This window comes from Gallus gallus, chromosome 7 (genome assembly GCF_016699485.2).
Source record: "Gallus gallus isolate bGalGal1 chromosome 7, bGalGal1.mat.broiler.GRCg7b, whole genome shotgun sequence".
Lineage (NCBI taxonomy): Eukaryota > Metazoa > Chordata > Aves > Galliformes > Phasianidae > Gallus > Gallus gallus.
In genome coordinates, this window is record NC_052538.1 from 28,367,212 (window position 1) to 28,394,686 (window position 27,475).

Genomic DNA, 27,475 nt, shown 5'->3' on the forward strand with positions numbered 1-27,475 from the left:
TTGTAAGCTACACTATCAAAATGCATTGCTTTATAGCATGGCTTCATTTTGAAGGCATGTGGGAATTGTTCACAGCACTGCACTCCTCAAAGTTTCTCACCAGGGGCATCATTTCCGAGTTAGGTATTTTCAAGCACTCAGGATTGGAATAAATTTCATCTTGCTGAAAAACAAACAGGTGGCTGACTCGACTGTAATGGGACCTCACTGGAACATAAGGCTTACAAAAGAGCATTTGAATTCCCATCCTCAACTGTCAACGAAACCCAGAAGGTCATTTCAGGATGCCTCAGCCTTTTCTCCAGGAGCAGCAACCTCTGTTGGCCTGGCTACACCAACAGAGACCCATGTTTCCATAGGGTGAAAGCTCAAAGCAGTTTTAGGAGCTGCAAAGCCTCAGCATCACGGAATCAGTACTATGCCAAAAATCCAGGCACTGCCTAGCAGACACCAGATGCATGTGGAACAGTTTTTGATGTGCTTTCTCTAGTGGTAGATGGTGCAGAATGCTAAGATAATCTCCTTAGACTTGAGGAAGCTTGCAATAAGGCAGAAAAGATTCTGTTTTTAAAGAAATTGAATGTTTGATCACAAGTTGGCATTCTGTGAAGCTGTGTGCTGTTACTATGACATGTGCTTAAAACTAGTGTTAACTAATAAAAGAATTTTATTGACTGTCATGCCACATCAGGACAGAAATTCATTTAGTATTTTATTGCAATCCTAGCACAGGATGCTTCAAAGGAAGGTGTGAAACTCCCATAACGGAGAATTATGCAATACCTTGCTTGTTTGAGAGTCCTCCTCCTGCACCCAATGCTTAATGGTTACAGCATTATTGTTCCTTTTTCTGTACACTGTAATTCTGTTTAAAGTGGTTCTCCTGACTCATAATGAGCAAATCTTGCAGTCTGTGTCATGTTAGCATAATGTTGTGCATGAGCAATGAGTTCCACAAGTTAATGCATACCCCCCACCAACTATCTTGTTTCACTATCAACCATGACAAAAAAAAAAAAAAAAAGACCTGTCCTGCACAAATCCTCATTGAGGATTTCTGTTTCCCTCCTTTTTCTCTCAGAATTCAAACTGATTCAATTGCAATAAGGACTGTAAATAAAAACATGAATGCTTGCTGGCTTTAGTCCCTCCTTATATTTGTGTATTAGACATGGACAGATCACAATTTACTTGAATTCGTTGTTGTTTCTGTGAAGGAATTCAGTGACTAATGTATGCTCCTTACCTTATTTAGAAGCTTTAATCAGACTAAACAACACAGGTTATTTTCATAGTACGTAAAGAACGGGGATGCAGGAGCCCTCAAACAAGAAGCCAAAAAACAAAAATACAACTCCTACAACTGTTCTTCAATATATACTAAAAAACAGTGCCTTCATAAACTTTTCTGACAGAAGTTCCCTTTCAGGAAAGCTAATGAAATCGAGCCCAAAGCAGATGGGAATACAATCAAGACAAATTTGTTTTCCAATTCCATTCAGTTGTTGTGGATTTTTTTCTCTGCTCTTCTACTTTCAGATTCCTCATCTGTTTTATAGGTTGCTACTACTCACTCTCCCTATAGTGAAAGATCAATACATTCATATTTTTAAAGTATTTTCAGATCTCTGAGTGAAAGGAGCAACTATATCAAATTCATTTTGTGTTTATAAAAAAGAAAATTTACTTTAAAAGTTACTTCAGCAAAAGCCTTCAAAATCTAGATCAATACAGACCTGAGAACTGAATATAGTGAATCCGAATACAGCGTTATGTATGTGTTATTCAGTCTGTCTGTGACCCAATAAAGCATTTAAACATGTGCCAGGTTTTACTCACTGTAAGCAGTCCCATTGATCTCCAAGGCACTACTCAAGGCTAAGCGCTTCAGTGGATTGGGGCTTTTTGCTCTGGGGCAGAAAGGGAAATGCCACAACCATTAAGATACATGGGAATCCAAGTACATTTTTCTCCCAGTAGATTTACCTATAAGATCTGTGTTTATGACTCAGACAATACTTTAGTCCACAAGCAGTGGTCTTACCAGTTTCCAAAAAGATGAGTGAAATTAGAGCTTTCATTTTAGCAGCTTCAACATCCTTAAAATTAACTGCTGTGCTTTCAAATTTAGGCCATGAGTAACTATTTCAGAAATAAAATCTAAAACACCTCTCCTTAAAGAAAGTGAAAGCCAGTGGTATTCAGCTATAGCTTTAGAACTACTTTGTTTAGTCTAGGTAGGCACAACAAAATGCTTAGCAAAACAAAGCTTCCCAGTGCTACTGAAATAATACCTTCAGCAGTCTCTTCCTTCAGAATAAGAACAATCAAGCACTCATATTTCGTTATGGATTGGAGAAAAGTGTATCTTCCCCTTCGGAAGACAAGTACAGACTATGTTAAGAGCTGGCCTTATTGACAAATACCAGTCATCAGTTTCAGGTCATTTGGGTTCACCTGCTGGTTCTCTCAGCTCACAGAAATTTGGGAGTTCGTGCTCTTATGATTGGATACACATCAGGCATCACCTTGAAAAACAGGGATATTGATTTCCCCAAGGACAGTAACTTGAATTTATTACATTACTTGCATATCATTAAAGGCCATAAGTTGGTCTATATAAGCATTTCAGCTGGGACTAGGAATATCAGAAGGAAGTTTTCTAACTGTATTCATTTACCACACACTTTGGTTTACAACACAGAGGACACAAACAGACTGATTTTGGATGAAGGTGATGTGGAAGATGTACTCTGGAGGTCAGTTCATGCACTCCAGGCACTGCCAGGCATCTACCCAAAGCATAAGTCTAGGCATAGACCAGAGTACCTCTGAAATGCACAGTGTGAACATTTTATCCTTAACACCAACATCATCATCTTCTTTTGCACTGAATTACTCAAGTAGTAAGCCACGACTTGCAAATTAAGATAATTGCCATTCCATTTGAGCTTCAGTTCTCCTCTGGACAGTAAAATCTGATCTCATTTCTAAATTATGCAAAACACCACAGTGAACCCTATTTCTGATGCAGAAAACTATAAGTGTGGAGATGCTTTAAGGAGCCTACAGCAACAAGCAAGATCAGTTCCTCTCCAGTGGCACCAGCATTGTCTACTCCAGAGAGCAGAAGTACTGAAGACAAGGAGAATGAAGGACTTCTGAATGAACTTCTTGTTGTGCTTTTTTCTTACATCTCTTAGTTGAGAAGAAAAAAAATGAGGACACTTCATTCTTCTTTCATGCAGGTCTGAAAGAAGATTTTAGATTTTCAACCAAGAGTCATTCTGTTCTCTTACCCGAGCTCTCGTAGCTCAGAGCAGGAGAACTTCATTTCACACACATGGATGGGCATCATATTTGTTCCTATGTTGCTTCTGTATCCCAAAGTCCAGGAAAATGTAGACTCCAGCATTACAACAAAGTCCATAATGGTGATACTGGCATACACATTTTGCTAGAACATCCATTTGACTCCTGTGGGATTTCTGATCAGATCAGCAGCCTTCCTGCCCAAGGTTCATATTCAACTCACCTGACACAGGGGTAGATATGATCCTGCACTTCTCCTCATCCACACGTAATATATCTCACTTCCACTTCCCTTTGCAAGCATCAGCTTCCTCCTATTTCTTCCCCTATGGCACGTGCACACCAGTGTCACCTGCCCTACAGATTTCCAAGGGAACTCTCACTTATGTATTATTAAAATTCATTTCACTTACATGAATCTGTATGTAGTACTGAAACTGAAGTAATTTTTAAGAGATGTCATAAGAAATTCCTTACCTTCTTAGAAGACCCATGCTATGCTTTGTGGAACAACGTAGCCTTAGCTCCTACTTGATTTCAGAAGGGCCTTAGAAACTCTGAAAAACAAAACACAATTACCAAAGCAATGAGCTTTATTCAGTATTATTTTCATCTCTATTTACTCATAAATTTACCACCTAAATTAATAATGAAAAATAAATAAACCTAACACCTATTGCACATCCACCAAAAGTTCTCCCATGCCTCTTCTCCTTTTTTGTCATTAATGTATGTTCATAATTAAGCCAAAACAAAAAAAATTCTTCCCCCTGCACGCAAAGTATAAAAATATTTACTTTACACCATGAAAGAAGAGCTCTGTTCAAATCCAAAAATGTAACCTAGGGGTATTTGCGGTAGAAATGTGTCTTTTATAACAATCCCCTTGTGTTAGAACAATCCTCGTCAGTTTAGAATCAGTCTGGCTGTAGATTCCTGTCACTCTCAACTGTGGCTGAGTGGAAAAGCAAAGATGAAAGCAAGGAATAGTTTTTATAGTGCCTCTTGCAGGCTTTTTTTTCTCTGGCTAGAATATGATTAAGGATATCTCACATAAACTGGGAACAGACAACCCCTCCTAGCAGTTATTTCAAATTCTGCCCTTGAGGATAATAAAAAATAAAGAAATAAAACCCTCATTCTTACACCACATTTTCTACCCACAGATTTCAAAGCCATTTCTTGTCCCACCACTGGGGCAATGTGCATCAATGCGGGGAAGTTTTGCTCTCTTTGTTTGCTGGCACCCTCAAGTGCCCAGGGCATTGCTGAAGGGTCTTACACAGGGTGAACATGATCAGCAGAGGGCCCAGCTGGGGCATTCCTCACCACGGCATGCCAGGGCATGTGGCAAAGAAACCCCAGGCAGGGGGCACACTATAGGATCACAGCAAACAGGCTATCATTTCAGAGATGCTCCCTGGACCACTATTCTCTCTCTATTTCAGCTATGGCAATGACTAGCAAAGTCTCCAAGACAGAAAGCTTTTCTTCATCATATTATATTGCAATTCCTTTTTCATCTGTCTTCTTCACTTCTAAATCAATTCTCGCTCAATGTATTCTTTTCTTTGTTTCATTAACTGATGGTTTTAAGGACTCGCAGTGTTGCATAGTTAATAACTTCTCAGTAGCTTGACTTTTTCCATCAGTTCACGTTTCCAAACCAATTAATTCCTTGTTGTTTTCCAATGGTTATTAAATGTAGAAAAATCCAGTTTCACCCAGTCTCGCATCTGAGGGATGCATCTATATGCTAATTACTTTTCCAGTTTGCTAGCAGAAAACTCTGCATGATAGAAAGGACCATTTTCTACAATTGTCAAGGGCCAGACTTTTAAGAGGTAGATAGGTGCTTAAAGACATAACAGTGCCTACTGGGCTGTTAAAGAAACGGCTAGAAATCTAAACTCTGAGGGAAATACCTCAGAGGGTACCTAAATGCCTTTAAGAGCCTCACTCCACAATATGCAAAACAAAAACACACACGCTAGAAAAAAACATCTAAAAAGAATGAAATGGAAAAAAAGCTTTTTTTTTTTAACAAATATTTATAATGAAGAAATGAAATATTTAGAAGAATGAGGCAGAGTTTTACTTTCCTATAGTTAGTTACACAGGTCCCAGTTTATTTTATTTTCATGGTTAGCACTTACATTAATTCTTCAAAAGGATCATAATGGGAACTAAATAAAATTATAATGTTCTCCTCATTTACCAGGAGAATGAAAGAATAAATATTTTCAACTGAACTTCCCCTAGTTACATCTATTTAGTTGCTGCATTACCAAATGGTTTCAATACCTCACTCCCGTAGATTCCATCCTATAAGAGATACTCCAAAGCTGAAGACCTGGGCAAGCTGCCTACCTGCTCCCAATGAAAAAGCACCCTCAGGAGAATTTTATCCCTCCTACTTCTGCAACATTATCACCTAAGCAGCCTCAGACAAATGAAAACCAGCTTAAGGCCCTCTTCAGAAAGGCTCTAGAAGCTCAGGCAAGAAAACAGGTGGCCTGAATTCCCGTGGTCTGTATTTGTGCACAAAACACATGTGCTCTGGAGAGCACAGAAATGCAGAGCACACCAACCATCTTAGTGGCTTAGAGAAGGTTTCATTGTGTTACCTCACTCTTTGATGCCCTTGAAAACTAGGCTACAAGTAAAATTTTAAACAAGAGTTTCCATATAATTTTTCAAAAGTGAACAGAGTTCTGAGCATCCATGTGTGGAGAGGTGCTACATTTAGGCAGGTATGCAAATACTTGCTGGATTTCAGCCTTCTTCAAAAACTGTTTGCTCAATTTTAGAAGTTGTGAGTGAAGCACAGACCTGTTAGAGGTAGGATCATCTCTCAAATAACCTTAGTTCAAGTCCTTTTCACATAGTATAAGGCAGGAGTTCACATTCAGATTTTTAAGATAATTTTAATCTTTAGGACAGACAACACATCAAGATGATCAAGTCACTGAAATAAGTTCATGGTCTTGGTCTATGATTTTATTTCAGTCTGGGAAACAACAACCATGTGTATCTTAAGGCTGTCATCTCACAGCCTTAGCAATGAAGCACAACAAAAACACAGGACAAGTTTTGTTTCAGAAGAATGGTTTGCTGCTTGTTTATCTGAATTGCCCCTTGGTCCACAACTTGTATTTATTTCTTCCCTAGAAATATTGCAAACTTGCTTAAGGACAGGATGGCTTAAGGTCTGGTAATGGGATTTTTAGCCTTTCACATGCAGCTCATTTATCTGAACACCAGGAGGTCTCCAGGTCGGTGAGTTGTTACCCATTGACTCTTGTCTAGTGGCCTCTGATAAACAAATGAGCAGCTTGCACACAGTTGACAGTTCTCTACCTAAAAGTTATCTGCCAAAAGGGGACAGTAACAAAAGAAAAAACATAACTAAACACGGGTAGAGACAAAATTTCTTTATGAGCACAAAAAAGTTTTTTCCCCTGACGTTCCTGAGTTATGCTGGTAAGGAGATTTGAAGGCACCAACACCATCCAAACCCACCTCTTCTGGGGAAAAATATATTTTACTGACCCCGCACTGAGTCAAATTTCTGCTAGGCTTGCTTAGTGGAGCTGGCAACAGACTTGGGAAAAAAATAGGAATTCTCATCCTTGAAGAAAAATTCCAGTGTTACAAATTAAAAAGTAGGAAAGATCAATAAAATCCAATATCGTGGCTAAGAAGCAACTTTTTTTTTTTTATAATACTGAACATTAAAAAAAACCCATAAACTATATACACACACAAATAGCTGAAAATCATCTTAAACAGAGGGTGTAAAGAAAAAAAAAAGCAATAAAACCACAGCAGTACAAAAGAAGAAAGCTCAGGCAAGATATTCCCTTTCACTTAAATTACCCTCTCCCCCCACCATTGAAAAAGTTCTGAGCAGCTCTACCAGGTCCCTGAAAAGTGAAATACTAACAGAACTAAAACTGAGTCAAGACTAGAGGAGCCAAAGCAGTTCATATTCTAACTACAAGTTTTACCTTTTGCTTCTCTCCCATTCGCAGCTTCCTACCCCAAAAAATAAATAAATAAAACACAGGAACACTATTTAGCCTAACGTAGAAACCACAGCATTCAACAGGTCAAGGATTAAACCCTATTCTAATAAATAAATACATCTGTAACACTTAAACTGCAGCTGAAAAGAATCCTTCCATTAACAGCTTGTTACAGAGCTCACTCCACACCTGTTCCTCCGAAATAACAGAGTGGGCTCACAGAACTGCTGAAAAGCAGAAGCATTCAAAAACGATGTAAAAATCCTTGCTTCTTCTCGATTCACTCATTCCTGGTTGTAAAAAGCATCATGCAAATACACGCGAAAGACAAACTCAGATAGTAAGATTCATAATGTGAAGATATATATAGGAATTACAGCCTCACCAGAGAGGTTGCTTTTATGGTGTCTTACACTTTCCCCCATTTATCAGTATGAAATGAGGTTGTCCCTGGAAACACCTGACAGTTTAAGATTCACATATTGCTCTACTCTGCATCACCACAAATGTGTGTGCTTTGGAAACTTCTGTTTATTTGTTTAGGTTAAACCAACTCTTAGAGCATTCAGCCAAACTGAAATAACCTCAATTTTAATTTAAAAAACATATTCATGTTGAGACGTGACATTAGTTCCACAGGTTTGAAATGATATTTTGAGCCAATCCAATAAAGTTTTCCTGTGTGATGATAAGAAAACTATCTGTCTGATATCTGGCTCGTACACAGGGCATTTCACATCTCAGAGGTAAAGGCCTCAGACCAATGGTGTGCAGAAGCTGAGGCATCTCTCCTGTAAATCAGGCAATTAATTTCCTTCTAACAAGCCCTGGGTAAAGCTCCGTAAATCATTCACTGATACTGTCTGACACAGCTAGGGACTGGGACAGGGAATGCAGATCTGGAGGCACCAAGGACAGCCTGTGTGGCAGCATACAGGTGCAGGGTAGCGACCTTGCCAGCCGTGCTGGTCTCTCTCTTGGCACCCTCTCATGCTCTGCATTTTAAGAACAGCCCACCAGATGAGCAGTATGTATTTTGTACTGCATGTCTGTTAGGCCAAAGCGTGATTCCAGATATGCCGTGGCAGAGGGCCAACTACACCCTGAAAGCAGCAAAAAAAAATCCCCAGCATCCATGAACAGCCACAGAGGAAACTGCCAAACTCTGCAGAGTCTCTCTTAAGAAGAAACTGCCCTTGCTGCAGGAGCACAGATCAACACTTTAGGTTGAAACTGGATGGTTTCATTTGCCCTGAACAGCTCTCTGCTGAAACACCAGTGCCACTGGGGTCAGAGAGGAGCATCCGGATGGAAGTACTGCAGCAGATCCGGGGCGTCTGCAGCAATCAGATCACGCTCGTGTGGGCCTAAGGTGAGAGAAAAGCCAATTTAACAGTATTTCAGTGATGTAACATCTGAGCAAGTCATGCTCTGGGTGGGATAAGCGTGTGGGTGGGGATGAGAAAGAAAAGGTCTTTGTTAGTGATCACGCCAGGGCTCCAGATCAAAACATTCTTCAGCCTTGGAGGGGAATCACCATCCAAACCTCGATGAAACCTGAATCTCATGGCTGCTCCTCTCAGCGAGTGAGCTAAATCAAATTCCCATGCGCGAGACAGAAACACAAATCCGAATTGCATAGCTTGGCCCCATCTCTGATTTGTTATATTATCAGTGATAAGATTTCCAAGAAAAAGTGAAGGGGCATCACAAATCTGTTGCCCCAAACATAAAATATGCTGGACCAAATTCTTACATTTTACATTTCACTCTCGAAGCGTACAGAGAAATGTTGATTTAAGCAGTAGGGGATCTGTGCCCACGTCTCCACGTAGATACTGCGCTGTCTCAATGCCAAAGCTAGACATAAAGTCTTAGGGTTACTGAGGCAGAGGAAGCTATTGAGCTCAAGAGAAAGTGGAAGAAGCTTGAATCCCGGTGTTTTTACCTGGACTTCTTTCATACTAATGAAAGCTTTGGTATTAATGCTTTTTCATACAAAGGGGTGACCAGGCAGGATGCACAACTGAGCTTGCATGTGTGCAAAGGAGAAGAGCAGAGATGAATGTGAGCAGCTTTACACTAAAATTAAACCAGGCTTTTCCATAAAACAGATGTTACGGTTCCCTTTAAAAAAAAAAAAATAATTAAATTATCAGCAAACAGAAATGTTCAGGAGAAGGAATTTGGGGCTGAGATTTTGGCATTAGTAATTCCCTATACTTAATCCATAAAAGTTTTTTTTTCATGTTTACAGAAGGGGGTTAAAAAAAGAAGCAAGGCTGTTACTAAAGGATTTTAAGATACAGTGGAGATGTGAAAGGCACAGAAGATTTTCATTTCCTGTGTTATAGGGTGCAAATAATATCAGTATGAAAAACCTGGCAGGAAGATTTAAGATAGCAGTTTTTACATTGATAAGTATTTGTTCATTTCCTGACAACAAAAAATATAAATCTCTTCAGAAATTAAATACCCTGGCTTGTTGAAGCACTTTTGTGACGTTCTGTGGTAGACTGGCTTCCTTTCATTGGAAATCCACAGCTAGAATAATAATCACAGCATCAGTTATTATACTTGTATCAGTTCTGTGCGGCAAGAGGCTAATACAGTGTATGGCCGAATTCTCCTACTTTTGTGTCACTTATTTTCTCTGTGGGCCAGATTTGCATTTTAATGGAAGTAGTTTATAGACTTCTTTGCTGCCTTCATAGTGCCACAAGTGGCATCATTAAGTGAGTTAAGCCGGATTAATGCTGATAGTAAAGTCAGATAATACAATAACAGAGGCCTTCATTTCCATTTGGATTAGGTGAAGAGAGCAGGCCTGTCTGGTGCAGGGTGATAATTTGTAAGCGCGATATGTTGTACTTGAGAGGATAAGATTAAATTTAGTGGGTTTAACTGTCATCCCAGTAAGTCAATTACTTCATCTTTTCAGGCTTTGAATTTCTTTTATAAATAAAATAAATGGAATATTGAGCTGCTCCACAGCCATTTCGAGCTTCCATGAAGAAGAATTACACATGCTGGGCCAAAAAAAAAAAAAAAAACAAAAAAAAAACACCACACACAACAGAGAGAGAGGGGAAAGGGTTTCTGATTCGGCTCCATAAACAAAATACAAGCTGCTTTCAAGTGCCAGCATGGCAACAGCTCAGGAATATTGTCCATCTCTCATATCACAAGCATGACAGATTCCATTGTGACTTTAGTTTATCCATAATAGGAAATATTTATGTTGTGCCTGGCCTTTTCTATTTCTATCAGGAGATCGTAGAAGGAATACACTAAAATACTGATCCCTGCTATCATTTAAAGTCTTACTTTTTTCCTCTGCTTGCTATCGCTTCTATATTTAATGCTTACACCTTGCTGCTGAGAGAGTCACAAATGAAAATAAATAAAGGAGATCTGTTTGATTTGGATCCATATCAGGTCAAACCTGGTTTAATTCTCCCGACTTCTCTCCCCGCCTCCCCCCTATTTGGACACCAAATCCCCGCAATGCCATTTCTCGGGCATGGAGAGCTTTGACAACAAGCTTTCTGTAAATTAGATTGAGATAGATAAAGCACCAACATCTTCATTTCTAGCCTCAGACCCAGAATGAAGACAGGTAATGTCAACAAGGGAGTGTTTATCCTTAGCAGGAGATCATTTCAGGAGTGCCACAACTCAAGATCTTTTCATAAAATCATTTATAAGTGCTTAGCTCTCTCCTGTGACTCCTGCTGTGGGGCATTATTACAAACAGGGAGAAAGAAACCTCTGCTATTCTCTCTAAAGCTCTTGGTAAAGCTCCACGCTAAGACTGAGCCTTGCAAGGTGCTAGCACTTGCCCACTGATGCTGAGAATGGGCTGGCACTAATCGCCTGGGAGGCAGGAGGGACATAGCTAAAGGCTAAGGCAGGTGCTCTGCATTCCCATAAGGACGCTCGCTAGCATGTACTATTAGCTAATTGAGCCACAGCCCTGTCATTAAAGGACACTTCATAGAAGATGCTCAGCAGTCTGCAGGACTAGATCCAAATGAACACAAATGCCTCAAAAAAGCAGAGCCCTTGAAGAGAAAAGCCAGAGTGATGGGCAGATTTAGACAGGTCTGCCTTGGTTGTGTCACTACACGGTGAAATATAGCTTTCTGAGTCACTGTGGAAAGAACAACTATGTGTTTTGACACTTATCCTGTGCCAAGGAAGAAGACATTTTCCACACAATTTAGCTGACACAAATCATAAGTAAATGACCATTTGCAATGGACAATTTTAGTATGTTTGCCTCTTCTTTATGCAGATATATATCGCCCATAGCTCCCCAAGAATCAGGGGAATCTCATAATTCCAAATGTATAAGGCAAAGAACTGGCTCCTTTCGTGATGCAGAGCTATAGGAAATAAAATGGGATGGATCAAAGCACAGTCTGTGTCTTAAATTAAAGGTACTGTTTAACATACAAAGGTTCCTCTGTAGGTAAGAGATACTTAGCAAAGAAAGCTGTGTTCTGAAAAGAGTTAAGTAATTTTGATTTCATAATTTCATGCCACAGTTTGATGGTCAATTTGACTTTCAGATATCTTAAAAATCAACTAACCTTTTTTAAATCGTTCTTAATAGCTGACATTTACATCTTCCCATCTCTCGTTTTTGGATTATTTCTATAATTACTTACATAAAGATACTAAATTACTAATATTCATAGGTTTGATTTGCTGATATAGGGACTTCATATATAAAATCTCAACCCTGAGTGTTCTTACAGATATCAGTGTTCCATTTTTTCTCAAATTAGCAATGTCACGCAAGCTTTGAGAGGCTGTAATTACAACCTCAATAGAGCAGAAAAGCCCAAGCAGCCAACCAGCCTTGTCCTGCTCAAAAATGAGTCTTCCCCTGTCTTTAATGCTGGGCTGCTCTTCCTTTTTGCATATCTGAGTGTTGTGTTTGTCTTCCAAATTCTGCCTTTTCTTGGACCCAGCAATGCCACAGGTTTTTTGCTCAAAGAACAGCGTGGCAGGATTTGACCAGCTCAACTTTAATCTGTCCTGATTTGTCACACAGCACTGCCAATTGAGTCCCTTAGATGGTATGGAAAATTGGTGCTGCTTCTCTCCAGAATGCTTGTTCACACACTAGCATGGTGTATGGACAGTCCTATGCGCTGCAAGCAAAGGACACAGAAGCTCAGTGTGTTTGCCATGACCAGCTGGGCTGCCAGGCCCTAGCTGCTAGGTTAGTTCTTCCTATTTCATGGAAATTAGACAGAATGTCAAAACTGGATACCTGGATGTCTCCCTTTGCCATGCTATCTGAACATCTCACTAATGCTGTGGGTAGTTTCACAGCAAACGTGTGAGGTGAGGCAGCGTTAACATTCATTTATAGGAATTGAGCCACTGAAAGAGACAAGGGCAGATACTCAAGATGATTCAAAATGCAAAGAAGTTAGTAATAAGTTAATAAGCCACCTCTGCTAACTTTTTTTTTTCCCTTTCTCTTCTCAGGACTCAACTGACTTGGCTTTAGATATCCCAGGAGACTCCTGCTTTCTGTCTTTTGCTATCTGAATATTTTTCCATCTGTTTCTAAGGGATCACAGTGAGCAGTTGCCCTCATGCCCCTTGAAACGGACCCAGACACATGGGTTAGGCTGAGCAAGACCTGTGAAAAGGTATTTCTGCACAGATCAGCAAGACAAAAACCCGTTGAATGTTTGGTGACCAGCTCAGCCCAAACCTTGGTTAAGCTTCAGCTTATTCAAAAAGAAAGGAGAAACATGTGGAAACTCTTTGTTGCATAGTAGCTCCAAGAGGCTGGCACTGTCAGGGTGCCCTCAGTGAACTCTAAAAGAAAAGTCAATGGGACTGCAGCAGTGCACACGAGATCCATACAGCCAGTTTCTGCCCCCATCTTCACATGGGTTCTATGGAGGTGACACTTCTCTGAAGCTGGTCCGCATACATGAAAGTACCTGAGTTTTCTGTCTGTAAACACCACATGGGGCTGGCTGTGTTACTACTCAGACAGAACATAAAGATGTACAAAGTTCTCCAAGTGCCACATATGACTATTGCTGGACAAAGAACAGCTTTTCATTTATTGGCATCAGGAGCAGAATCATGTGCATTTGCCATCCATCAAGGGTCTTAGAATACATGTGTTTTAAAGGGAGACAAGCACAGGCAGAGATGGATCCAAACAAGCTGCAGCATTATCTCAATTTGTTTTCGGGTAATTCTATATGGGTAAATATTAAACTGTGTGAGAGGGAAGGCCCTGTGCCAGCCAAGATTTAGCCAGAACCAGGCCTCCCCTCACCATGTTTCTGTCTGCAAAGAGCAGGAGCTTTGCTAAATTTGCAGCAGACAGCTCTGACCAACAGGCAGTTGTTCAATTATATCTTAAGCCTCCTTGACACATGATAAAGAAACATGTATATTAAAATGCCATGTAAAAACCAGGCTTCTCAGGGACTGTAAGCTGAGATCTGTGCCAGCAAGTTTCAAAATGAGGATTTGACCCATGAGATCATGTTATCCCATTCACAACACAGAGCAGAAGGAAAGTTTGGGGATTCGAATCCTTTTGAACGTGATACTGTAGCTGTGAGAAGAGCCAGGGATTTACAGATTTGTAGAGCAGTAGATACACACTTGTATTTACTAAGGCATCAGATCTTGTACAGTTGGTCAAGTTCTCCAGCACAGAGCGGTCTGTTGGTATCACTCAGTTAGTAAAATGCAGCATAAAATCCACATTAGCCATTCTGGAGCAGATAACTTCACACTAACAGAAGCTCCCATACATCAGGTACTTCCAAACTGCAATCCTCTTTGCTCCAAAGCTGAAGAGAAGGAGGAATGGCCAAAAGAGAAAAGTCACTGTCTGGGTATGAAGGTGAGCCCAGCTGCGATGTGCCCCCCTTGAGGCTGGTAACGATCAAGGAAATATTCAGTAAATATTCTTTTAATATGCAGAAGGTACAAGTTTAAGAGAAAGAAGAAAAATTCTTTCAAAGAAATAGGAACAAATATTCGTGAGCTGGGTAATCCAGGCTGATTTACATGTCCAGAGGGTGGACAGGAGTGTCAAACAGAGGTGTGGGCAGCTGCATTAGTTCTGAAGTCAAGGAACTCAGTATCTAAACTGCATCTAAGCAGAGCCTGCCTGCCAGAAGGAAAAATGCTCAGTACGGTGTAACTGCACACTGAGAGCTAATGAAGCATTCTAGGGATGAAAAAGAGAGCAGCAGGCCCAGGTCAATAAAGATGGGCTGAACGCTAGAAATGAAATTAGTGTAAGAACACAATGAGAGGAAGAGAGATTATACAATAATCCATTTGTGAAGATTTGGATGCAGAAAATAAGTAATATGATGTTTCAAGAGCACGCGGTCATTCCCCCAGTGACTGTATTATAATAGATATGTGCAATGTTAGTTTTAATAATGAACATGCTGTCTTATCCTTTGTGTTTTCTGGTTTTTGATGATTTTTCTGACTACAACTTTATCTGAGGAATTTTGAAGCCTTTTATTGCATTTCTGTGCAGATGGAAAAAAGTCCTCATGTAGCTCATGACACTTCCACATGCCTCATTGCATATAATAGATACTCTTTCAGAAGCTGCTGTTACTTTAAGAATTGACTTGTTATATATAAAATTATATCTGTCAGGTAGATTTAGAGATACCTCTTGGACTGGAAATGCAACTTACATGTAGGTTTAGAAGGTTTTATCACATGGTCTACATGCCTGGTGCCCATTTAACCAATTCTCACATTTTTCTATTATGTTTTTTTTTTTTTTTAAGATTTTCTTTCTTTATAAAGAAGGCTAAGGTAATTTACTCCCAATGTTTATTATATATGAAGTTGTTGAAATAATGAGGGCAATAAAATTGAATTTAGCATTGTCTTTATTGGTACGAAGGTTACATTCATAAGTTTTGTTTGTTTTAATAGGTTTATTGTACAGTCTTAGGCATATGCTATTGTGCAGCGATGGATATGCTTTGAATATTTTTGTAATTGTGGGTAGTATAAAAGTCATTTTCTGTTAGATTGCACAAATCCATTACATTAGTAGAAAGATACATTATTGTAATAGGATTAATGTGCAACACATAAACATGATCAGTAATATTCTTTGTGATAAATTATCTCATTTTAATCACTTGGAATGTAGAGAGATTTCAGGATAGTTCCATCTTTGATTTGCATAATTGTATTACAGACAGACAAATTGCATTATATTCTTCATTAACAATAGATGGCTTGTATAACTATTGTATTTTTGAAGGAACTGCTCTTATGTTCATCCTGTAATTTGTCATTTTATGACACCACTGTTTAGCTTAGTTTGGAGAGAATAGAAACTAAAAGATAATTTGATTTTAGCAGAGTACAAGTAATATCTCTGCATTCCGCTGTAATGCAGTAAGCTATTGTTTGTTTTAACAAATTATAATCCAACAGCCAAAGTTAGTTAAAAAATTCTTATTATTTCTGGCTGATCCCATGTTCATGGCTTTTCACAGCAAAGCGTCAGCGCTTGTAAAGGAACTTCGACGTGAAAACACAACATTAAATTAAATTAGATCCATCAGAATGTTTTCTACTTCTCTACTTGGGCTCTCCCTCACCTGTTCATATTTTTCTTCCTTATGCATTCACACACACCAACACATGCTCTGTTCTAGCATTCACGGAGTTCTTTAGGGCTCTATGATTCCATAGGTAAACGAAACAACTGAATTGCAAATTATATCATAAAATGTATTATACATTTTTTTTTTCCAATTGCAAGCCCTTCTCTTTAAGGATAATGTATCTTTGCTATGAAAAACTAAATTGTTCTGCAGATATTTTAGGATAAAACAAATTGTTTTTTTCATATTTCTCTAACCAAGCCTTCTTCAATCATTTTTGACTGCTAAGAATACCAGTAAATTAAAAGTTAGTAGCTTGAGACAGCCTTGTACTCCTACCAAATCAAAACCAGCTTCTTATTTTAGAAAATCTAATTGTGGCACTCTATTATGGTACCTCGAGTGTTGTGATTCTTTAAAAAGAAATTGGGTTTAGAAAGAAATTAGTATGGCTAAATCACAGATACTTTTGTTTGATAATGAAACACAAAACTGAAGTTCCTGATATACATGCAAATCAGAACTCAGGCCTAACTCATTGAAGATTGCTGTTTTAAATGGAATTTCAAAAATCTCAGCCAACATTCTTATAATTTGATCCTAAATGCAGGCTGTTAGCTTAGGGCTCGATCCCACAAATGTTTTTGTACATTTTTATTACATCTGATGAGCAGTTCTATCGGTGCTGCTTTAACCAGTCAGAAACAAAATCCTATAATGTCAATGGGAATATGGCTGCTGAGTGTAGGGAAGACAGAATTCCACTCTCCTCTTCCTGCTACAGACACCTGTGGCAGATCTGGCCTCCCTAAAAATGTTTTGTGTTGTTTTCATTACAATACGTTACAAATGAACTTCACAGAGATGGGAAAAGGAGAAAGGCTTTGGGCCAAATCTACATTTTTCTTCAATCAGTTAAAATACACTATTACAAAACTTCTCAGGCTTACAGTGCATTTTACGTTATGATTCTTCTTGTCAAAAATAAGTAAAAAAAACCCTAATAATCTACATCTTACTTTTTAAAAATATTCTGAAGGAGAAATACATAAAATTACTGTGTTCACATCAATTTGTTGAAACTGTATGAGGAAAAGGGAACTGAATAAAACCTCGAAACTTGACTTGGCTATGCTCTTTAAGATAATTCCTTTGCCTTTTCTGAAAATAGCTCTCAGAGAAGTTGTATTTGTCCATCTCAACGCTGCAAGTGTTATGAGATATTTTTGCAAAAGGCTGAAGGTTAATATTTTTCTATTTGTCTTGAAATGTCTTTGAATTTCTCCACCATGGCTTGGCAAAACCTTAGTGCTCCAATAAGGGAGGATAAATATTACCCACATCATCACGTGACCTCCACGGCTGACTGCATACCGAGAATTAACAGTTAATGAACTCTGCATATGCAAGGACAGTTTCTGAAATAGACTGGTGAAAAGAGCTCACATCCTAGTGCTGACGAATGAGAAAATGCATGAAATTCAAAATCTGCTTGCAGATAATTGCCAAACAGAAAATAGAATTACATTTGCAAGCAATTTACGACCAACAATTTGCCAAGCAGTGTGTACATTTACACCAGCTCTGTCAAAAGTCATTTTCAGAAATGTTTCAGCACTGATATCCACAGCTGACCTCCCAGCCCACACAGCATCATACACAGCTGATGTGTCAATCTGAGGGGTTTTTATACACCTTGGGTCAAACAGAGATGTATGGGGTTTTCTTTCAGTTCCAATATTTTTTGTGTTTTGTAAATTGAGGTTTAAGGTCATATATATTTAACTTCTATACAACTCCAGGAAATGTATTTTTGGCTGGTTATGCTAAATAAGCCAGAGTCTCACAAAACAAATAATATGAAAAATAACCTTGTGTTGTTATTTACCATCTCAATAGCTACTCTGATCAAATACACACAAGCCACACTTCCTCAGAAGTACTATACACTGTTTGGGGAATTGGAAAACAATCCTATCCTTCGCTATGCAGCAGTTGCATGTGCTATGGCTCACTGCCAGGTGTGCTCTTCCAAGTGCTCTCTGTTCTCCAGATGAAAAGCTAGGCCCTCTCCATGTGGTTTCAGCCACCGTAAGCAGTCAGTGTGACCATCTCATGCTGGACAAATAGGACTGGGAAGACTCAACTGCTGGACATGACTGACTCACTCTCTGACACCAGACAGGTATTTTCTGCTTTCCACACCATACATGGGTTTTTATTTCCATTAAGATATTCCACAGCAGGTTTGACCGCCTGTGTGTTTTAACTATGGACATTCAAAAAATAAATAGGGAGCAATATTTAGGATGTGTGTTCACCCTTCTGTTAGTTTGCTTTCCACCACCTAACTCTTATGAAGGCAACCGAGGAAATTCCCTCAATTATCCCTCAACATTACAGCATCTGTATTTTTTATTCTTGGAAGTGTTCCTTACCCACTAAGAGGATAATTATAAACATCAACAGAAATAAAACTCACCATATGTTAAAATACTTCAAACATAGAAACAAATAAACAACCTCAAACCTATTTCTTGTTTTTTAACATTTCCCTTAAAATTATTCTTTTCTCCCCTGTTCCTCTTTCAGGGATGCCTCAGAACAGAAGAATGGGATGCATATGCTGTATTGTCTGTGTGGAAAATAAACATAACCTCCTTCAGGAATTAATAAGATTAAGTTACACTTCAATTGAAATCAGTGTACATAAACTAATGAAAATTTCCTGTGGATGTTGGTGAAGAAAGCCACTCATTGTGCTGGTGAGCTGATGCAAACAGATATTTTATGATGGGAAGATGAAGAATTAATGGAACCCATCCAGAGTCTGTGATAGAATAGGGGTGAATTAAGTGTTCCCCATGAGTCTGTAAATGAGCCCGTGAGTATGCCCTGGTGTTTTCCATTTTAGACATCAGGTAAGGATTTTTTCCCATCATGAAAAACATCTCTTTCAGCCAATCACATAAGCATTTGCTTTAAGGCAAGAAAATACTTAAATAGTTCTCTGAAGTTTGGCTTCAAAAAGCTGCTAACATCTGCTATTGTCTTGCACATACTTCATAGCAGAAGAGCATCATGCCTCCATAAAATGTGTAGTCGTTAGAAATTATGCCCTGTCATTGGCTGTCTTACTGATAATTGTTATCCCTTACTTCCTTTCAGATTTGTGGAGGTTAAAACAGGGCAATGCTGGTATCTTCTAGGCTCTCCAGATTCTCTCATTTCAGGCTCACTATCAGCCGAAGGTTGTCACAATATTTACTTAATCATCTTACTAGAAAGTTACTTTCAGTCCACAAATTGGCCTTTAATACTGACAGCAAAGATGCTATAAGGCCACATTTTAGATGTCTTTTTTGAAGGGTAGACTTTACCTTGAAAATCTTTTCCCCCCAACACACAGAGATGTCCCAGAGTGGTACTGGGCACATATTTGTAAGCTATCACAGGGGGAAATGAGGCTTCTTCCTCCTCAATCTTCTATGAACTCTTTTTGCTTGCTCTTGTTGTATGATTTTAAGTACGGGTCTTTGGATGCAAGCAATAACCAAATCTTATTTGTCTTAAGTTAAATATTTTTCTAATTAGCTTTATTCTTTCAGAATCTAAAGGACTTTCCATACACCCTAACAAGCTAGAGGAAGGAGGGGGCATCTAGGTTGTGTGCAGAGTATCAAATTTATTAACGTGCTTTCTAGTGCACTTTTAAATATCAAATAAGGCAGTTTCCAAAATTTCCCTAGGGTTACTCTTTCCATATTTATTAAAGCTCACTCTTAGGAAGCACTTGCCAGCATCTGCATGTATCTACTTTTATTCTATTTCCCCCAGTTATAATCTAGATATAACCACTAGCTACTAATTTATTTTGATGGTTAAACTTAACCTAATAATATTTGATCAAACAGACATAACACACTTAAGATTCCCAAGTGTGAGATTACGTTTGGCAATTTACTGTTCGTGGTAGCTGTGTGAGCTGCTGGAACTCAGTGCCTTTAAAATTTTCCTTGTGATGTGCAACTGTTACAAATATCTCACCACCAAGTCACTGTTGTATAGACCAGGTAAGTGTTTTAGAGATATAAAAACACATAATTGCCTTCCTGTTCCCTGCCCCAGAATTCCCTAGAAAGTGTCTAGTCATTTTAGACAAATGGAACAACATGTCTTAAAGACTTAAGTGCATTTACAATTCAGCCCCAAATAGACAATCTTTTAAAGCTGTGGGAACACAACTTCAATTGTTCCTTTCAAAAGTTTTGTTTTACACATAGATCAAAATAAAAGATGTTTAGGTAGCAGTATCCTACAGGGAATAAATATGCCCTCTGGGACAACAGATATTTTTTAGATCTCCCATTAGAACTAACAATTAGCTCCAGATCAAACACAAAGGCTACTCTGAGACCTGAAAGTTGGCTTCCCAAAAAATGCCAAATGCTCCCAGACTTTGTGTTTGCTTTATAACTGTCAAAAATAGACACTCCATAGACTTATAAGCAATGGGTTTATTTCAAATAACAGTAAATGGCCTTCTAAGGTCAATGTATTAGTTTTCCTCTAGATACACAGTTTCAATAGCAAGCGATGCATGAAGTCTGTTAAGCCTTTTGAATTGTCTATCAGTTCTGGGAATTATAGATTTTAACCCATATAGATACTTGGCTCAACCGCAAAATGAAAAATCATTAAGAAAAAAGCACTGTATATTATTACTCCAATATGCATCTGTGATTTAGAATTGGCATTTCAATATACAAAGAAAATTTCTGGAATCATCCAAATAAATGCAAATGGTTCTATAAATATTTTAAATTGCAGAACAAAAAAGCTCATTAGAATTTACTACTCATCCAAGTGTGTATGTTTTTTTCTACTACATATCCTGTGTACTTTGTACTTTTACAGTTGATTGAATCAAAACATGAGAAGATCTGAAAACATTTTTGTAGCTTTCTTTAAGTTGTACTACTACTGTAAGATGTTTCCTGATGGTGCACAAGCCATGTTCTGTAAATAAATGTGTGTTTCATTTTCAATTGGAATTTCATTAATCAAACCACAGTAAATAGTGGAGTATTTAAAACACATTTCCCTAAAAAGTGGGTAAAACACACCAGCAAATTACTGATACACTCCTGCTGCACTATGGAGCAACACTGATTGAAACCAGCTGATGACATCGCCATCTGCCTTTGTATTTCATGATGGTTTAGGCCTGAACTTCTTCCCCTCCTAGAGCCCAGATAGAAGCTCCACCAGAGGCCAAGACCCAGCTGGACCCTCTTTGGGATGAGCACTCTCAGGGACTTTCAGCCTGGGGGAATGTTCAGTGGAAAATACTCACACCAAGAAAGGACAGTTACACTACTCCATAAGTCACAGTTACTATAACATGTTTTGAATGTTTGCAGTTTTATGGCACAAATCAACACTGTGTGTATTAAAAGCAACTTGAGCTTGATATCAGCTATATAGTTTCATCCCTAATATACAACGCTGAAGGCAGAGGGAAGGAACAAAAGGCAGAAGAATTACTTCCCAGAGATTCTCTAAGGATTTCAGGCAGAACAATAAAAAACTAAATTAACTTATTCGTTTTTATCACCTGATGAGCATAATTAGCAAACAGTGCATAATGACAGCAAATAATGGCTCTCTTTTCTCCTATTAAGATAGCTTAATGACTGTATTTTCCCAGTCTTAAAGCTGTACTGTATTTACTAGTGGTACTCACCTGAAAAATGTTTTGTCTGTCAATATTGAAGTAACAAAATGCTTAACTACAGCACATAATGATCCTAGCACAAAACAGCCTTTGATCTGAGCACAGAGGCTTTCACAGATCACACTGTGCTGAAAACTCTGTGACAGCAACTCACGAAAGAAATGTGATGTAGCGAAATTTAATAATTCACTTCATCTTCCCTGCATGATGACTAATAAGCAACCTTCATCTATGATGTTCTCCTTCTTTTATGAGTTTCACTATCCATGTATGAATCCCAGAACAACCATCTAGAGAAACTTGATGGTAGAACTGCATTTTAATATAAGCACTTTAATATACAGCTTCAGGATCCAGGTACCCTTTGGTAACATTGAACTATCCCTTTGGGTTTCAAGGTTGTGAATAAGGTTATCAAGCTGGCTTGCTCTATACTCACACTGAGAGACTTTGCAATTAAACTTGGGAAAGTGGCTTTGCTGAATTTGCTAGTGCAGAAATCAGCTTTTTGCTAAGGGAACAAGATGCAATATGTCTTGTTCGATGACAGAGTTTTCATGCTGTATCTTGATTACATTGGCAGCTAAACCAAATTCAGACAAAACAAATTCCAGCTAATTTGGATGGAGTATAAAATATAACTCTCCTCAGGGCACAGTCTTGCAAGACCCCCGGAGACCGAACTCCCATTGATTTCCCTTGATTTAAAAGGCACAAATGATTCGCATGACCAGATCCGGAATGGATAAAGATGGAGAACAGCAGTGATCCCGATATCATCCTAAAGGCCTCTCTGACCCTCACGGTATGTCCATTCTTTAATTCATCTGTCACAACTGTATCTAACAGAACTATTTGCTTTCAAGCATCTTCCCAGTTCTCCCTATTTTACCTACACTTTTCCAGGCACGGCCTAAATGTCAACCTCTGTCTCTTTCACGTGGCTATATTCATTCAATATCTGTTCTCACATGAAGAGATCAGGAGTGCCTCTTAGTTATCTTTTTTTTACAGCATTTTGCACAATAGGATGATGGTCTGTAAGCAATGCTTCATGGTAATTAAAGAAAAAAAAAGAGAAACACACAGAAAAGAAAAAAAAATAATTTTCCTTCTCAAAGCTTCTCAAAGTTTTGACTATCTGGGAAATAAAAACCGTATTAGATCTGACTCAGCCCTACCCTAGCTGATTCTTTTGGGAGATTTATCAATTACTTTAACAATACATGTAACAATAGATTTGCTTTCTTCTTCCTTTCATTCCATGTTAATAGCCAATATGCAAACCTCTGCAGTTTTACAGAAAGACAGCATGTGACCTTTTATCATCACCTAGATAATTAGAGTGCCAGCCTTTCTGAGGCTTCTAAATTTTGTGTTGTTCCATACAGTTTTGTTAGTTAGATGTACAGCAGGATGGTGGATATATGGCTTTTGTGGTGGAAGGAGCTTTTTCTGGGACAGTATGAGAGGAACCACATATATTTTGCCAATTTTTGAAAAAAATTGGGGGTTTTTGTTATTACTATAGTTTGATTTGGAGGATGAATTACCATTGCCTCTTCCTGTGGTTCCCATGGATCATGGGATTCATGATTCATTCAGTAATTAATTTAACTATTTTGGAAGGATCTAGAATTGAGACAGTAACAAAGGAATTGGATAGTTGTAGGAAGCACATGTACGTCTACTTTAAAGGAGAGGTCACTACATTAAAAGAAAAAATATGTATTTTCTTACTGCCTCTCTTCTTTCACGCTGTTGAAGTTCTTTCATCAGGCATCAGTGAGGTCTATTTCAAAGCAGGACCCTGAATGCTAGACCCAAGTATCAAAATAATATCTACCATACGTAAGTGTTTTCTGTGTTGCTAGAGAAGATAGACACTGAATTTTGTTACATCCAGTTGATTGTATACTCTCACAATGAATATGTGACCTTGATGATCTTAACTGTTTTGAACAAGAGCCCACTAAAGAAGCTTACTTAACAGCAGGGGGTGAATCAGTAAAGAATGTCAAAAGATCCCAGTCCTTCAGTAGCTGGAGTTTATGTCAACAAATAATCTGACAAGTAAAGCAAACTTGTCAAAACTAAGCTTATACAGCTTGAAGTTCCTATCAGAAAGTCATCCTTTTTTCCATCTTTGTCATGGCTGTTTTGAAATAGACTTCTGAACTGGGAAAAAGACTCATCACTTCTGAACCTAGGTGTTCTGGGCAAACAGAAGAACAATATGCATGGAATATTAGTACCTATGCCTAAAGTGCAGTTGTGTATCTTAGGCACAAAGTTGAGCCTGGAAGGATGAATAGGAATCTTGCATATGTAAATACATACTTGCAAATAAACAAACAAATGCCTATGGATACTATAAATGTTATATGATATGCTGGCACTTGTTCAAAACTTAGAGGCATTGGCATTATTTTAATCATTTTTCCATTGAAGCAAAGAAACTGCATGTATAATTAAACAGTTGTATTGTATTGCAGAAATAACCATGTAATGACATAGTTAGAAATTCTTGGTTTTTCATGGTAATATCAAGTATAATTACCATGTAATCTGCAGAAAGCAAACAAGGCTATAATTATTCTGTAATCCAATTTAATTACAGGGTAACAGATTTGTTATTTCTTCCCCATAAAATACATGTGCAAAGGAAATAAACTGGTAGGGAAAAGATATTTTTCTTTTGAAGAAGCTTTCTTTATTAAAAAAAAAATAAAAAGGTTGACTTGTACTTCAGTCAAAGGGCGAATTGAACCAAGCATTGGACATCCCACAGGCCAAACCCTGCAGTGCATAATCTGGAGTCACTCCAACAGAAGATACACATTATTTACTTTATTCTTTCCTTTTTAGTTGCTAAAGCTGTTGCACTTCCATTAGAGCTGAAACTATATATATGTACAGTTCTATAGAAAGTTACTGAGTTAAATTCCTAGTGAAAGGGAGTCTTGTAAGTATTTCCAAAACACTCACTGTGCATATTTTGGATGTCTTTACTTCCCTGTGCCGCCTGCCTCAGTGACGTGAGACCAGCAAAGGATGAGCTGACTAAAGGAGCTGATCTTTTGCCACAGCGGTAAGCACATCCTGACACTGACTGCAGCTGAAATTGTTCCTTCCATTTTTGCAAAGTGCCCACTTCCAGGTATTCAGACATAATGTTTGTTTTCCCCAAACTAAGACAGAATGGAACCAGCTACCTCTGCCCCCAGAAAGCCCGACTTATTAGAGATGAGATCTTTATTCCTAGACAGAAATGAAACAGTACAGTAAGCTACATTAGGAGTATTTTGTGACCCCTTGAGACTGTATCTCTAAGCCAACAATGTTCCACCTTTCTAGACTGTGCATAAAGGACAGACACAAGGTCAAGATAAAGTCACCATCAGCTGAACTGTGATCCTCACTTTGTTTTCTGTGCTCTTTCTATGCTTTCTGTTTAACTAGAATAGTGCCAGAGATAGTAAGTTCCTTTTTCATCACCAGAAACTGAACTCAGAGCTTGGTGCTAACCCCATGGACCAAACACCCTATGGTGCATAGCTGTGGCCCAGTGTCCTTTTGTCCACCATCTGTTCCTGTACTGCACCACAGTCTGGTGCTATACAAGAGACTGCAAGACAGGACTAGAATCATTGCATCAGAAGGGCACAAAAGAAAGCAGATCTGCTTCAACCTACTTCCATTTATCATGCAAGTAAAAACATGGATAGAGTTCAGTGGCCATTTGAATTATAAATTACTGTATTGCAAATAATAACTTTGCCCTACTGCATCTGGCCTTCTCTGATCTCCTTTTTTTTTATAACCTTGAACCACTCTAATCCTCAGTGTTCAGTTGCTAATCCTTTTAAGAACAAGATGAAAATTGGTGCAGTAAAGCAATGTTTGAGGGCATGCAAACAATTATACTTCTGCCCTTAGCAGGTGCTGCTTCTATTTCTAGAAATTGTTTAAAGGTCTGAATAGATGGAAAGTACTCTTTCTGCTCTGTTTCCTCATACACAGTACCTTCTTAATGAACAATACATTCCACATTAAAGGCATCCTGGGGGTCAGGTTTTCACTTAGAAAATTTGGGCACTCGTCATTAGATATTAAATAAAAGCTCAAGACATTTCCTCTATTTTGATGCAAATATGATTTTGAATGTGCATAGTGTTCATTTTCAGAGCATGAAACATACACACCAGTTGAATGAATTGGGACAATAGACTTCTGTCTCCTAGAATATAAGTGTGAATTTCTGGGGAGGGGGATAGGAAGAGGCAAATTTCAAGGGTCACACACTCCTGTAATACTTTCTTCCTATCTGCCTCCCAAGCCAGGTTTAGAAGATTAAAAGGAGGAAAGGCTATTACACAGCAGTAGTTCTAAAAAGAGAATACTTACAGCAACATGCCCACAGAGAAGCAGTTTTGACAGTCTGCCAGATGCACACAGGCTTCTGACCCACGTTTTGAATTTATGAATATTAGTCTTTGGGTAAAGTACATCAGCCTGGTTCTGTGGGGCTGCTTTTTTTTTTTTTTTTTTTTTCCCCCCTGGTCACACTGTTGTAAAACTTTCAGTGGGGAAATTGCATGAGTGTAGGACTGGTGGCAAGATCCATTCCTGCTCTGAGACTACAGTTCCTCTGGGGAACAGCTTGGCAGGGTGGAGAGGGAGTCTCTGCTTCCCGCACGTTGACTTTTGCATGTTTCTTTTTCCTTTTCTTCTGAAGGGAATGAAGCATAAGCGATCATGTTGTGTTGGAATGTTCCCTCCTCCTTCACCTTTTCATTTTGCAAATGGTTTTAGACGCTACTAGGCAATTTCAGCCAAATGTGACAGCGGGGTGGGGTATTAAGTCTCTTTAAATTTCCTGAAATATAGTAGCTAAGAAGGGTGAGAGATAGCATTAGTGAACCCATGGACATGAGAACTTCAGCTTGAACATAATTTCTATTAGCCATATGGGTGAGAGACATTATGAGTAATAGGACTAGAAAACAAATAGACAGCTCACACATCAGCAAGTACAAGTGCAGTGCACAGTTCCACGGAGAAGCAAGTTCCATCTGTGCCACAGCTTCCTGATACTTGCTGTAGCTCAGGTTACAGTCTCACACAAGAGTCTGGGGAAAGAGCCTCTTGAGTTACATACAAACAGATGCATTGAAACTCCTATCAAAAAACACCACAAGTCCACTGAAGTGACAAAATCAAGTTCTATAAACACTAGGAATGACAGTGGATACAGAATAGGCATTTACACAGACTGTAAAATTACCAGCATGCAGTGGCTTCATTTTGATTCAATACATCTTTTTACTTCTTCACTTGATACAGCCCCTACCCATCCAGTCAAGACGTCTATTTTCCACTAAATTTCTCCACTGCACTCTCTGGAGTAACCAGTCGTTTCACAAACTTGCATCCCACTGCACTTCATAGTGCTCTGCAGAACTGATATTATCCCCTTCTTAGAGAACAGAGGCACAGAGCAGCCAGCAACAGGACTGTCAAAAAGTGCCCACTAATCCCTGATATCTGCAATCAGTTTGGTGTGCTGTTTTTTTTCATGAGTTCCCTTTCTAAGCCATTGTTAAAACACTGCAATCAAAGCTCAAGTTGATTTCTATTACAGCTGTAAGAACTGGAGGTCTCTCTAATATTTGGCCACAGGTGACCTGCAATGGGAATCCAAAAAATGAGAAACTCATGGCAGCTGTGATGAGACTAAGGCTCTG

The 27,475-nt window shown here is 38.7% G+C and overlaps 1 long non-coding RNA gene across 1 annotated transcript in view; it reads right to left on the reverse strand.

Moving 5' to 3' along the window:
- Positions 1-27,475, reverse strand: part of LOC121113391 — an 80,513-nt gene that overhangs the window by 36,735 nt on the left and 16,303 nt on the right. The window contains exon 3 of the long non-coding RNA XR_005861500.1: positions 3,790-3,869. This is a non-coding gene — a long non-coding RNA (uncharacterized LOC121113391). The remainder of the gene's footprint in view (positions 1-3,789; positions 3,870-27,475) is intronic.